Source organism: Cololabis saira, chromosome 4 (genome assembly GCF_033807715.1).
Source record: "Cololabis saira isolate AMF1-May2022 chromosome 4, fColSai1.1, whole genome shotgun sequence".
NCBI classification, from domain to species: domain Eukaryota; kingdom Metazoa; phylum Chordata; class Actinopteri; order Beloniformes; family Belonidae; genus Cololabis; species Cololabis saira.
The window spans coordinates 47762918-47775518 of record NC_084590.1 but is presented as its reverse complement, the minus strand read 5'-3'; the positions used below and the strand labels follow the sequence as shown (position 1 = coordinate 47775518).

Below are 12601 nucleotides of genomic sequence, written 5' to 3'. Positions count from 1 at the left end.
ATACTTATACCCTTTGTTGGCAATGACAGAGGTCAAACGTTTTCTGTCATTCTTCACAAGGTTTTCTACACTGTTGTTGGTATTTTGGTCCGTTCCTCCATGCAGATCTCCTCTAGAGCAGTGATTGGCCCGTTCCTCCATGCAGATCTCCTCTAGAGCAGTGATTGGTCCGTTGCTCCATGCAGATCTCCTCTAGAGCAGTGATTGGTCCGTTCCTCCATGAAGATCTCCTCTAGAGCAGTGATTGGTCCGTTCCTCCATGCAGACCAGTGACCAGTGATGTTTTGGGGCTGTCGCTGGGAAACACGGACTTTCAACTCCCTCCAAAGATTTTCTATGGGATTGAGATCTGGAGACTGGCTAGAAAAGTCTTTGGTTTTAAACTTACATCCTTACTTTTGTGTTCATGAGTTTAAAGGCTCTGCTGGGAGTTGAACCCAGGATCTCCTGTTTACGAGACAGGTGCTTTGACCACTAAGCCACAGGGCCTTCAATTGAAGAACCAGGTATGTAGAGACATATGGTGCTTTTACACAAGTACCTACTCAGCACGTTTCTACTCTCCACGTCCCCGTTTTGAGCTTTTAAACTACGGTCCGAGGCGGGTGGAGGCGTGCAGAGCAGATACTTTTTCTGTATCTATTCTGCCGAGGTTCTAAGTGTGCTGAGTCGGCCCTGGATCTGACGTCATCACACTACACACCACCGATTGGTCGGGGGGCGGGGCCACCAAATGTAGCAACAGCGCCCTCTGCTGTTTATATTGAAAAGTAATTATTTTGCTTAACATTCTGCTGTGTATTCCATGTGCAAAAAGCAACATAAATGCCATAGTAAAAAGTATATACTAAAAAGTATACTTAAATTTGGCACACTTTTGAGTAAATATCAGTAGTGTGCATTAATTCGGACGTACTATTAAGAACGCACACGGCACTTCCTGCCGTGAATCATCTTACAGGCTCCACATAGATGAGAATTAGAAAGGTGATGGCAGCTTTATTTCTATTTTCTTTCTTCAACACACATGTATTTATATTTAGTTTTACACTCTAAAAACCATAAAAAGACACTATTTGTTGCGCTTATGTCTTGCTGTCACCTGAATGAAATGATCTTAATAGACTTATTAAGACATGATAGTAAAAACTTAGAGACCTGGCTTTTACCCTATCGACCCTCGCGGACCCTGAGGTCCTCCGGTGCCGGCCTTTTAACCATACCAAAAGTTAGAACCAGGACACACGGGGAGGCGGCATTCAGTTTTTATGGTCCCCGATTGTGGAACAGCCTCCTGGAGAACCTCAGGGCCGCAGAGACTGTTGATGTTTTTAAAAAGAGGCTCAAGACCCATCTCTTTAATCAGGCTTTTAACTGACTCATTTAACTCTTTTACATTTCTTATGCTCACCCTTATTTTTATTGAATCTTACTGCTCTGTTTTATATTTAGTTTATCCTTTCTTATCGTATTTTATTTTTGTTTAATCTCAATGTTTTATCTAAATATTTTAGTTGTTATTTATGGTCTATTTTATACATTTTACTGTTTTATTATTTTAGTTTTTAATGTCTTACTTTCTAGACATACTTTTAGGATTTTATGTTTGTATGTTTTATGTTTTTTATAAACTCCTTTAGTGTATTTTATCCTGTTTTCTTGTAGCTTGTGGAGCTCTGCACCACGGCTTCATCGCTGTGGTGTGGGCTCCTCTATCCGTCCGGGCCGGGATGGTCTCTGTGGGCCCCCCCCCCTTGTAGCTGCGGGCTATGAGACCTCCTGGCGTGGACGGCTCCCTGTTACCGTTTCGTCACCTGGATCCTCTGTGCCTAGCCATGTCTACACCATGTGTCTGCGTGCGTGTCTGTGTGTGTAATTTAGGAATTTAGGTGAATTGTAGTGTGCTTTTGTCTGCGGGGGAGGGGGGGGCATTAATAAGTTTTATGTTTATTTGTTTGTTTTTTCTTGTTTTTTTTTTCTGTTAAGCACTTTGTGTTTCATTATTTGTAGGAAAAGTGCTATATAAATAAAGTTTGATTTGATTTGATTTGATTTGAAAAAGATGTTTTCCATGTTCAGAGTTTTATATTTGGTAAACTTGTATTTGTTTAAATGAAATGTAACGTTAGTCAAAGGAAGCCAATGTTGGTTTGACTGATTTCAGCCACAGTAAGAAGTTATTCAGTAAATGAGCTCTACAGCTCATATGTTGGACGACTACACATTCAGTCTGTCCACTGTTGTCTGTCAGACTCTCTGAGTTCATTAACAGCGTCTGGAGGACATTTCTGAACGTATCAGCTGTTTAAGCTCCTCGTACGTTTCCATTAGAAGCTGTTGTTCACTCGGTGAAACATCAGCAACACTCGTCCTCCATTTCTGAATCAGGACATCTGGGACCGACCTCACGGTCTGCTTAAGACAGACGTCAACGTGCACGAACCAGGATTAGTTCAACCTGGCTTCACATAGCTGCACCTCCTCATCCTGGATCGTCTTCCTGCAGCGGAATCATCCAGGATGAACTCAGGAGGACATGTCAAGCCTTTCTCACACATCCTGGACTTCTTCTTTCTACTTTCATGCAACAAACCTCCCAACTGTCCCAGAAAAACTACATCAAGATGATCAACAATGAAACTAATCCAACCGTGGAAAACATTTGAAAAAGCAGCAGAGAAAAGCAGCTGGAGATGACTTTGGAGGTCTGGAATACAATATGTAATCCTGGATCAATCTGGGAACTTTATATTGATGATGATGATGATGATGATGATGATGATGATGATGATGATGATGATGATGATGATGATGATGATGATGATGATGATGATGATGATGATGATGATGATGATGATGATGATGATGATGGTGATGATGATGATGATGATGATGATGATGATGATGATGATGACCCATAAAACAAATGTATATTTGTCAATATTTCATTTTTGAGTTGTCTTAGGGGAAGAGGTGGTTACTTTAAACCAGTTTCCTATATTTCACATCTGGATAACTCTCCGTGGGTAAAACTGGTAAAACAATGTTTAAATCATCTCTGGAAACCCTGATTGTCATGTAAAATTGCATTAATAACTTTGTGAGGTGTTATAGTCGTAGTCAGAATGGCCGAGTGGTTTAAGGCGCCAGACTTAAGGATAATGTACTTCCTTCATGTGTACAGAGTATTCTGGTCTCCCAAGGGAGGCGTGGGTTCAAATCCCACTTCTGACAGTTTCATGCTGCTTTGACCAACAAAGCTCTCTTTCTGTTTACCAACATCGCCACCGTCGGTTAGGGCCCAATAAATCAAAATGTGTACCCAAATCTACTCAAAGGGGATTTTACTACATCCTGACATGAGTGGAACATGGTGTACAACACTTTTTTTATGTATTATTTATTTATTATCAACGTTAGTATGTGAGGCCCCGGTTGTTTTTAGAGAAATCCCCATGAAGACGAGGTAAGTGAGGGGTTACGGAGGCCCTGTGGCTTAGTTGGTCAAAGCACCTGTCTAGTAAACAGGAGATCCTGGGTTCAAATCCCAGCAGAATCTAAACTGAACTGTCTCTGGAAGATTAGAGATGTCTCATTCATCATATGTTCAAAGTCTCTTAAATCACTGTACTTCGCCATCCTGATGCTGGTTTGAACCACAGCAGATTCTCTTGACCATGTCTATGAGCCTAAATACATTGAGTTGCTGCCATGTGATTGGCTGGTTAATGAAAGCCATTAAATATCAAATTTTTCGTACAAAATTTGGGGCACGTTTAGGGGCAAAAAGGCCCTCATTTTGTCGGAAGAAGGAAAACAAAAAAACAAGGAAAATTCCTACAGATACAATAGGGCCTTCGCACTATCAGTGCTCGGGCCCTAATAAGGAGGAGGTTTTTTATATAAATGTATATAGTTTTTTTTTATAATTTGTATACAGTTACTTTGTATATAAATGTATATATTTGTTTATCATGTGTGTATTGTTCTTTTTGTATTAATAAATGTGGCTTGTTTCTCTTTCAACTTTGAAGCTTTGTCTCGTTCCTTGTTAAATTATACATACGGTATATAGTTTGATTATCCACTTGAAGTGATTGTTGATTATATTACTGGAACAGATAAGATCACATTGAAAAAAAAAACTCAGGGAATACCTTTAATTATAAATAAATACCATCAATAACTGGAGTAAGTAACCAAAACACAAAGGTTAGAAAGGCGACAAAACCAAATGACCAGAATGACTCAGTGGAAGGTGGAACTGGTTTATTTTTGGGGCTTTAAGTTTCCAGAACAGACTCTTGGCAGGTACGTCGTCTAGTTGTTCTCCAAGTCCACGTATCTGAAAGAGAAAGACATTTAATATAAACCACATTATGGTTTTATAAAGAATTCTAGAATGAGTTTTCCTCCAACAGAGGTCCAACCTTCCTCCTCCGTTTGTTGTTGCAGTTCATGTATTCGTCCAGCAGATGGCGACATTTCCCCGAATCACCGCCCGCCACATGAAGACGCTCTGGGTTCTTTAGTTCTGCTTAGAGTCTCTGTATTTAAATTAAGTGCATGTGAGTGATAGCGTTGCTGAAGAAATGTTTTTTCTGCTTTGATTATCTTCTGTCTTAAACTGAAATAAAAAAGGAAGAGTTTTTTGTTGTTGATGTAATGTCACTTTCCTCCACTTGATGTCGCTGTGACGGCTCTCCTGCAGCTGCCGGCGGAGCCCAGCGCCTGAAAGGGAGAGGAATCCACTTAATAGGTTTGAATCAAATGTAATGACGTTACATTTGATTCATACTAGATATTTGTATCATTTACTCCATCATTGTATGTTTGTTCCACACTATTGTAAACCTTGTTGGTGTTTGTTTAGCAACATTTGCTAATAAAGTTTTTTAAAGAGGTCACGTGGTTCCGGGTTGCGTCATCACAGTTTTTGCAGACGAACTTTTAGATTGAAGATCTGCAGGATCAGAACTAAACGAGAACGAAGCAGAACCAGGACTCGGAGATGGACCGGGATCAGAACCAGGACTCGGAGATGGACCGGGATCAGAACCAGGACTCGGTGATGGACCGGGATCAGAACCAGGACCAGGAGTCCAGCATCAGGACCAAAGCGGGATCTTCCTCTGCTGGTCTGCAGGCCAGTGTTCAGGTCCAGGTTCTGCTGATTCTGATCCAAACACTTTATTTGATTCCGTGTCCGTAACTTTGAACGGAACCGCAGAAAACACAAACACGTGATCTTCCTCGGAGACTTTGAAACGTGTTTCCGTCTGAATATGTGAATGTGGCGGCGACACGGACGCAGCAGTTGGAGATGCTGCTGGTTCTGGTGGAGTTTTATTGTGGTGTTGGAACACACAATCTAAAGTTAAAACACACAATCTAAAGTTAAAACACATAATCTAAAGTTAAAACACACAATCTAAAGTTAAAACACACAATCTAAAGTTAAAACACACAATCTAAAGTTAAAACACATAATGAATGAATGAAGTTTATTCAGTCATGACAACACAAAACAACACAAAAAAAACCACATTGTGCACAGCATTAACATTTCATACAAAACCAAAAAATGTGTTGAACAATAACTGAAAAGGCATAGTAAATGCATAAATCAAATAAATTTGATTTAGGCATGCTTTTAAAAGAAAAAAATCTTTTACAAAATAAAAAGGTAGAAAACATTTGTTGAACATAAAAAACTGAACATTTTTTTAATTTCCCAGCATTTCTTAAATATTCCAGCAGACATTATACCAGCAAAGAACAATAACTTAAAATAAATAAATTAGCAAAATAAATTTTTTGGCCATCTTTGAGCTTACGTTAGGCTTAACTGACTGAACATTGTAACATAGGCCTTAAAACAATAAAAATGCATTAAAGCGCTCAGGGTTTTTTATCATTTCAAAGGATAAATCAAACTTGTAGCTGAAATTCTTTGCAGATGTGCCCCCTCTAGATATTTGAGCAGAACATTCATTGCAAACAGCCATTGTAGAGCCTGTACCAATAGGCTATACTTCAGGGCAACAGGGTTGGTTTTGTTAGGACGCGTGCTTCAAATTGATGCAAACGCTCAGACTTAGGATCCGGGTCGGATATGCCAATCCATTTATTCCGTATTCAGCAGTAGTCAAAGCAAACGTAATTCCAATATTTAAACTCAACATAAACTTATGACAGAACGCCACTCTCTGTCTTGCACGGTTGCACGGTTGCACGGTCAAAAACGGTTTGTCTTCCCCCTGTCGCACCTGCGTGCAATCACCACCCAGGTGGCTTATAATGGTTACCAGGACAACCACCCACCATGGCTGATTGACAGGCTAAACATGACGTCACCATAAAGGGGGTGACAATTCAATATTCATTTTAAATAAAACAAAATAAATCAAAGTATTTTGGCTCCAACACACCGGCCCCTAATTGAGAACTGCAGGAAGCCGTGAACAATTCAACTTAATAATCACAACGGAGCCAATATTTATACAAAAAACTCAAAACAAAACAATCCTCTCGTAGAGGTTTAAGTGTCTGCTGCTTGAATCAAGCAGAGCTTGGTTACTGGTCTGGTCTTTAATTCTTTGTTTGATGAAGTCTTCCAGCTGTAGTGTGGTTTGGCTGGGTATGTGCGATCACCTCTCCCGACACCTGCCACAGCTTTGCTGTGAGAGCTGCTTTCTCCAGCTCCTCCATCTTCTGCGACATCTTTTCTTGCCGCTTCTCAAATGAAGACTTTACTTCAGGCTTGTCTGTGGTTGGTGCTTTTCCTCCAAAGACGTCCTTCATATCATCATCCTCCTCTTCACCATCGTGATCACCGGCTTCGTCATCAGTTTCTTCTTCCAGTCTGGAGATGCTGCTGGTTCTGGTGGAGTTTTATTGTGGTGTTGGAACACACAATCTAAAGTTAAAACACACAATCTAAAGTTAAAACACACAATCTAAAGATAAAACACACAATCTAAAGTTAAAACACACAATCTAAAGTTAAAACACACAATCTAAAGATAAAACACACAATCTAAAGTTAAAACACACAATCTAAAGTTAAAACACACAATCTAAAGTTAAAACACATAATCTAAAGTTAAAACACATAATCTAAAATTAAAACACATAATCTAAAGTTAAAACACATAATCTAAAGTTAAAACACATAATCTAAAGTTAAAACACATAATCTAAAGTTAAAACACATAATCTAAAGTTAAAACACATAATCTAAAGTTAAAACACACAATCTAAAGTTAAAACACATAATCTAAAGTTAAAACACATAATCTAAAGTTAAAACACAATCTAAAGTTAAAACACATAATCTAAAGTTAAAACACATAGGGGTAAATCCACAAACAACAGATTGCGCCCGCAAATAGCGCTGTGAATTGCGCCGCATTTGCGCCCGCAATTTGCCCCGCCTTAAGGTCCTATTCACAAAAGATTTTGCTCTAATGATATACCGGAGCAAACACGCCCATTAAGTTTTGCGGCTGAGTGCAATTTGCACTTGTCTGAGTGAGCGGAGCTGTTTCCAGTGTTCTCCGTATTTCAGCACACACATTGGTCCATAATGAAAACTGCAGAGAGCACAATAGCCTCAACTTTCACGTATTTGTACTTCTAGTATTTCGCATGCAGATAGATAGATAGATAGATAGATAGATAGATAGATAGATAGATAGATAGATAGATAGATAGATAGATAGATAGATAGATAGAACCTTATTCATCCCCAAAGGGAAATTCCACCGTCCAGCAGCTCATCAAAACATAAACATAAAAATCAACCACACTTCCATTCAGACAATAAAAGCACATTCATAATATTAAAATAAACATATAAGGTTTTTAAACAAATATAATGTAAAGTGCAAACTAAAATATAGTCCAGTTGTGGCAGAGGTGAGTGTGTGAAACTGAGTTCAGGACCAGTTAAACACAGTCTTATTGCTGCGGGGACGCAAGGATCTCCTGAACCGCTCCGTGCGCAGTGAGCGGAGGCTGCGGACCCGACCGCTGCAGCTGCTGCCCCTCTGTTGCTCCTGGAGGCTGTGGAGAGGGTGTCTCTCCATTATAGCACTCAGTTTCTTCAGTGTGCCCCTCTCCACCACAGATCTTAGCGGGTCCAGACTCCTGCCCAACACTGAGCCCGCTTTTTTGACCAGTTTGTTCAGTCGCCTGGTGTTTTTGATTGCAAGGCTGCCCCCCCAACACAAAGCAGCAAAAAAGAGTGCACTGGCCACCATCGTGTGGTAGAACATAGCCATCATCTCCACACACACATCAAAAGACCTCAGTGTCTGTATGACATAAGCTAATGAAATTGTTAAGTGTAATTATATGACTGTTACTGTTACTGTACTGCTGTTTGATGTGAGAAGAGCTGACGTGATGACGTCAGCGGTACGTCGTATAAAAGGGTGTGTTCGCGCCCTGCTCACTCTCTCTTCCTCTGCACCTGTTGATGAGAGCAGCCTGTATGTGCATTACTGAAGCTGGAATAAATACGCCACAGTTGGCTGAAAGTTTATTAAGTCGATTATTCTTTAGAATCTTACTTCTGCATACTGCTAGTGTGACCAAGGTTTTTAACAGGTTATGGGCCCAGGTCACGAAATAGATTCTAGGCTAGTCGACGACGAGCAAAGTAAGACGCCGGCCTGCTGGTGCGGTGAGGTAAAGTATAGCTAGTTTAGCGGTGGGAGAACCACGCGGAGCTAAAGCTGAGCTAACGGGCGGCTACTACGAAGCACGAGCCATGACGAACAGAAGCAAGAGCAAGTGGCCCACGTTTGACGGGCGAGCGGAGGAGTACGAACTCTGGGAAGAGAGGATGCTGTGCTGCATGCATGGAGCGGGTCTGAAAAGGACTATCCTGGAAGAACCAGCGGGACCCATGACGGCAGAGCAGCGGGCCCTGGATGACAAGCTGAACGCCGACGCATATTGCGCGTTGGCGCCGCTTCTCGACAACACGAGTCTCGGACTTATATTCAGGGAGACAAAGGATAAGGGCCGGGAAAGCCTCAAAGTATTGAGGGAACATTATATTGGCAAAGGTAGGCCCCGCATTGTCTCCCTGTACATAACAATGACTGCACTGAAGAAAGCTGACACAGAGACTGTGACGGAGTATATTATCAGGGCAGAGCAGATTATTACCGCGCTTAAAAGCGCAGGTGAGGCGCCAAGCGAAGGGCTGATGATGGCGATGATTATGCGGGGACTACCAGAGAAATACAAGCCGTTCACGCTGATGGTGACGCACGGCTCAGTGAACATGTCGCTGGGAGAGTTCAAGGCCAAGCTGCGGAACTTCGAGGCCGCGGAGGACACCGACGCAGCCGCCGAGGAGGCGGGAGAAAGGGTGCTGAAAGCGCGGGCGGCGCCAAGGAGGAGAACGAGCGGACCCCCGACGGAGCTGACGTGCTGGAGATGCGGGGAGAGCGGTCACCGGAAAGATGCCTGTAAAAAGGCGGTTTGGTGTGGTTTCTGCAAACATTCCGGGCATGCAGACAAGGTGTGCAGAAAGAAACGTGGACAGAGCGCTCGGTATGCGCGGGTCCAAGATGGCGTATACGACGGCGGTCACGGAGAGGACCGAGATGACGCACGGAGAGCAGCGGGAGGACACGACTTCTTCTTCAGAGCGGAGACGGAGAGCGGCAGCCGGTCAGCGCAGCAGATCCTGAGAAAGGGGATGATTGTGGACACCGGGGCGTCATCCCACATCATCAACGACAAGACGCGGTTCAAGAGCTTTGAGAGCGACTTCCAGCCGGAGAGGCACAGCATGGAGCTGGCAGACGGGAAGCGCACTTTCGGGTTGGCACGAGGTAAGGGAGACGCACAGGTGTGCCTCATAGACAGTGAGGGGCGCCGGTGTAAGGTGACGCTGAAGAAGGCCCTCTACATCCCTTCCTTCCCTCAAGAACTGTTTTCAGTGAAGTGTGCTACTGCTAATGGTGCCAAAGTATTCTTTGAGGAAGGTAAAGATGCTCTTGTTACCCCCGATGGCACAAGGTTTAATATTCATGTGAATAAGAGAATGTACTACTTGCAAACCGAGTGTGATGAATATGATGTGTGTAATGTCAGCCATGATATCCAGACATGGCATGAGATAATGGGTCATTGCAATTACGAGGATATACTGAAATTGCAGGATGTGACAGTAGGCATGCATATTAAAGGTGCAAAGCGCAGGCCTGATAAAGAATGTGATGTGTGCATACAGGGAAAATTCACTCAAATGAGAAACAGAGGTCCAACTGAAAAGGCAAATAAACCACTTGAGATGGTGAACACAGATCTTGCTGGTCCAGTAAACAACAAGTCTATAGACGGTTTTAAGTATATGCAGTCTTTCACAGATGTGTGTACCGGAGTAGTGTTTGTTTACTTTCTGAGAGCGAAGAGTGATGCACTTCAGGCTACTGAGAAGTTTTTAGCCGATGTAGCGCCTTATGGCAACGTAAAATGCATACGATCAGACAACGGAACCGAGTTCACTAACCGAGAGTTCCGGGCATTACTGAGGAAGAACAGGATCAGACATGAGACGTCCTGTCCTTACTCCCCGCATCAGAACGGGATAGCTGAGAGGGAAGGACGTACTCTTTTCGAGATGGCCAGATGTAAGCTTATAGACAGCAACTTACCTAAGAGTCTGTGGCACCATGCTGTTCAGGAAGCAGCGTACACAAGAAACCAGTGCTTTAATAAGCACACAGGTACCACCCCATACACAGCACTGACGGGGAAAGAGTGTAATCTAGCCAGGATGCACAAGTTTGGATCAGTGTGTTACGCTTACCAACAGGACAGAGGTAAACTGGAATCCAGGTGTGATAGAGGACTTTTTGTAGGGCATGACAAGGGCAGTCCTGCTTTTCTAGTTTATTATCCCGATAAAGGGAAAGTGCAGAAGCACAGACTGGTGAAGTTTGTCACCCAGACAACACGTGAGAACGAGACGCAGACGCAAATGCTGGGAATGGACTCTAGAATAGGTGGTGAGGAAATAGATACACCACAGTCTAGTGTGAGCATAGATGAGCGGGCTGTTAGCCCACAGTCAACTGAGGATGGTGGCGAGAAGCACCCCAAGGTGACGTCACATGCCTCAAGCAGTGGGAGATATCCCACCCGAGAGCGTAAACCGCCGGGGTATCTGAGGGACTATGTTATTCAGGAGGACAGTGAGGAGGATGATAGCACACTCACCAGCATAGACTATTGCTATAGAGCGGTGTGTGGTATACCGACAACCTTTAAAGAGGCCATGACATCATCAGCGTCAGAAAAATGGCAGAGAGCGATGGATGAGGAAATCAAATCTTTAGAAGACAACCGGACCTTCACTTTGACTAAGTTGCCAGAGGGCAGAAAGACAGTGGGAGGAAGATGGGTATACTCCATTAAAGAGGACAGTGACGGACATGAGCAATACAAGGCTAGGTTTGTAGCCAAAGGATACAGCCAGAGAGCGGGGATAGATTATGGTGAAACATTCTCACCTACAGCAAACCTGACCAGTGTTCGTGTGGTGATGCAGAAGGCAGCCCAAGACGACTTGATTTTACACCAGATGGACGTGAAAACGGCGTATCTGCATGCGCCCATAGATAGAGATATCTATATGGAGCAACTACTATTAGAGATGAGAAGATGACACTGGTTTACTGTCCCACAGATGATATGGTTGCAGATGCAATGACCAAACCTGCCTCCAAGTTAAAGTTGAGGAAATTTGTAGGGGTCATGTTTGGTGTGTAAATGTTTAGCATTTGACTGCCATGTTATTATTTTTGTTTATTTGATTTTGTAAAGATTGTACAGTATACAGAACATTCATAAGTGGGAGTGTTAAGTGTAATTATATGACTGTTACTGTTACTGTACTGCTGTTTGATGTGAGAGGAGCTGACGTGATGACGTCAGCGGTACGTCGTATAAAAGGGTGTGTTCGCGCCCTGCTCACTCTCTCTTCCTCTGCACCTGTTGATGAGAGCAGCCTGTATGTGCATTACTGAAGCTGGAATAAATACGCCACAGTTGGCTGAAAGTTTATTAAGTCGATTATTCTTTAGAATCTTACTTCTGCATACTGCTAGTGTGACCAAGGTTTTTAACAGAAATGTCAAATGTTAAGAGGCTGTGCGCATTTACGCACAAGGCACAGCACCGGTCACTTCATTAACACTGGATCGGGATCAGATCAGGATCTAATGGTAATTCATGTTCTTTGTTTTGCTACACACACCTACAGGTCAGCTGTTAAACACACACATTCTAGATTTATATGTTTATATGGTGGAATTGTTTGTAATAAAGCAGCCCCTTATGTATGGATGAATCCTGAACTTTTATTTTTAAATCCGATAAGTCCACAACCCCACTTGATCTGATTGTCTACAGTCATGTCTGAATGTAGATTTCACCCTTAATATCATTCAGTATCACACAGGCTTGAATGATATTGAAGAGAGAGAGAAACATATACAGAGCGGGAGTGAGGAGTGAGTTTGTGACTTTGCGCGCAGTTTAATACAGGCTTCTGAAAGACGGTATTTACTCCACT

The 12601-nt window shown here is 42.7% G+C and overlaps 3 non-coding genes across 3 annotated transcripts; 2 read left to right on the top strand and 1 right to left on the bottom strand.

Moving 5' to 3' along the window:
- Positions 1–416: 416 nt before the first annotated feature.
- trnat-cgu (transfer RNA threonine (anticodon CGU)) lies at positions 417–489 on the bottom strand. The gene has a single exon. It is a non-coding gene; the product is annotated as a tRNA-Thr (tRNA).
- A 2630-nt stretch (positions 490–3119) lies between these two features.
- trnal-uaa (transfer RNA leucine (anticodon UAA)) lies at positions 3120–3234 on the top strand. The gene is made up of 2 exons: positions 3120–3157; positions 3189–3234. It is a non-coding gene; the product is annotated as a tRNA-Leu (tRNA).
- Positions 3235–3485: 251 nt separating this feature from the next.
- On the top strand, positions 3486–3559 carry trnat-agu (transfer RNA threonine (anticodon AGU)). The gene has a single exon. It is a non-coding gene; the product is annotated as a tRNA-Thr (tRNA).
- Positions 3560–12601: the final 9042 nt, after the last annotated feature.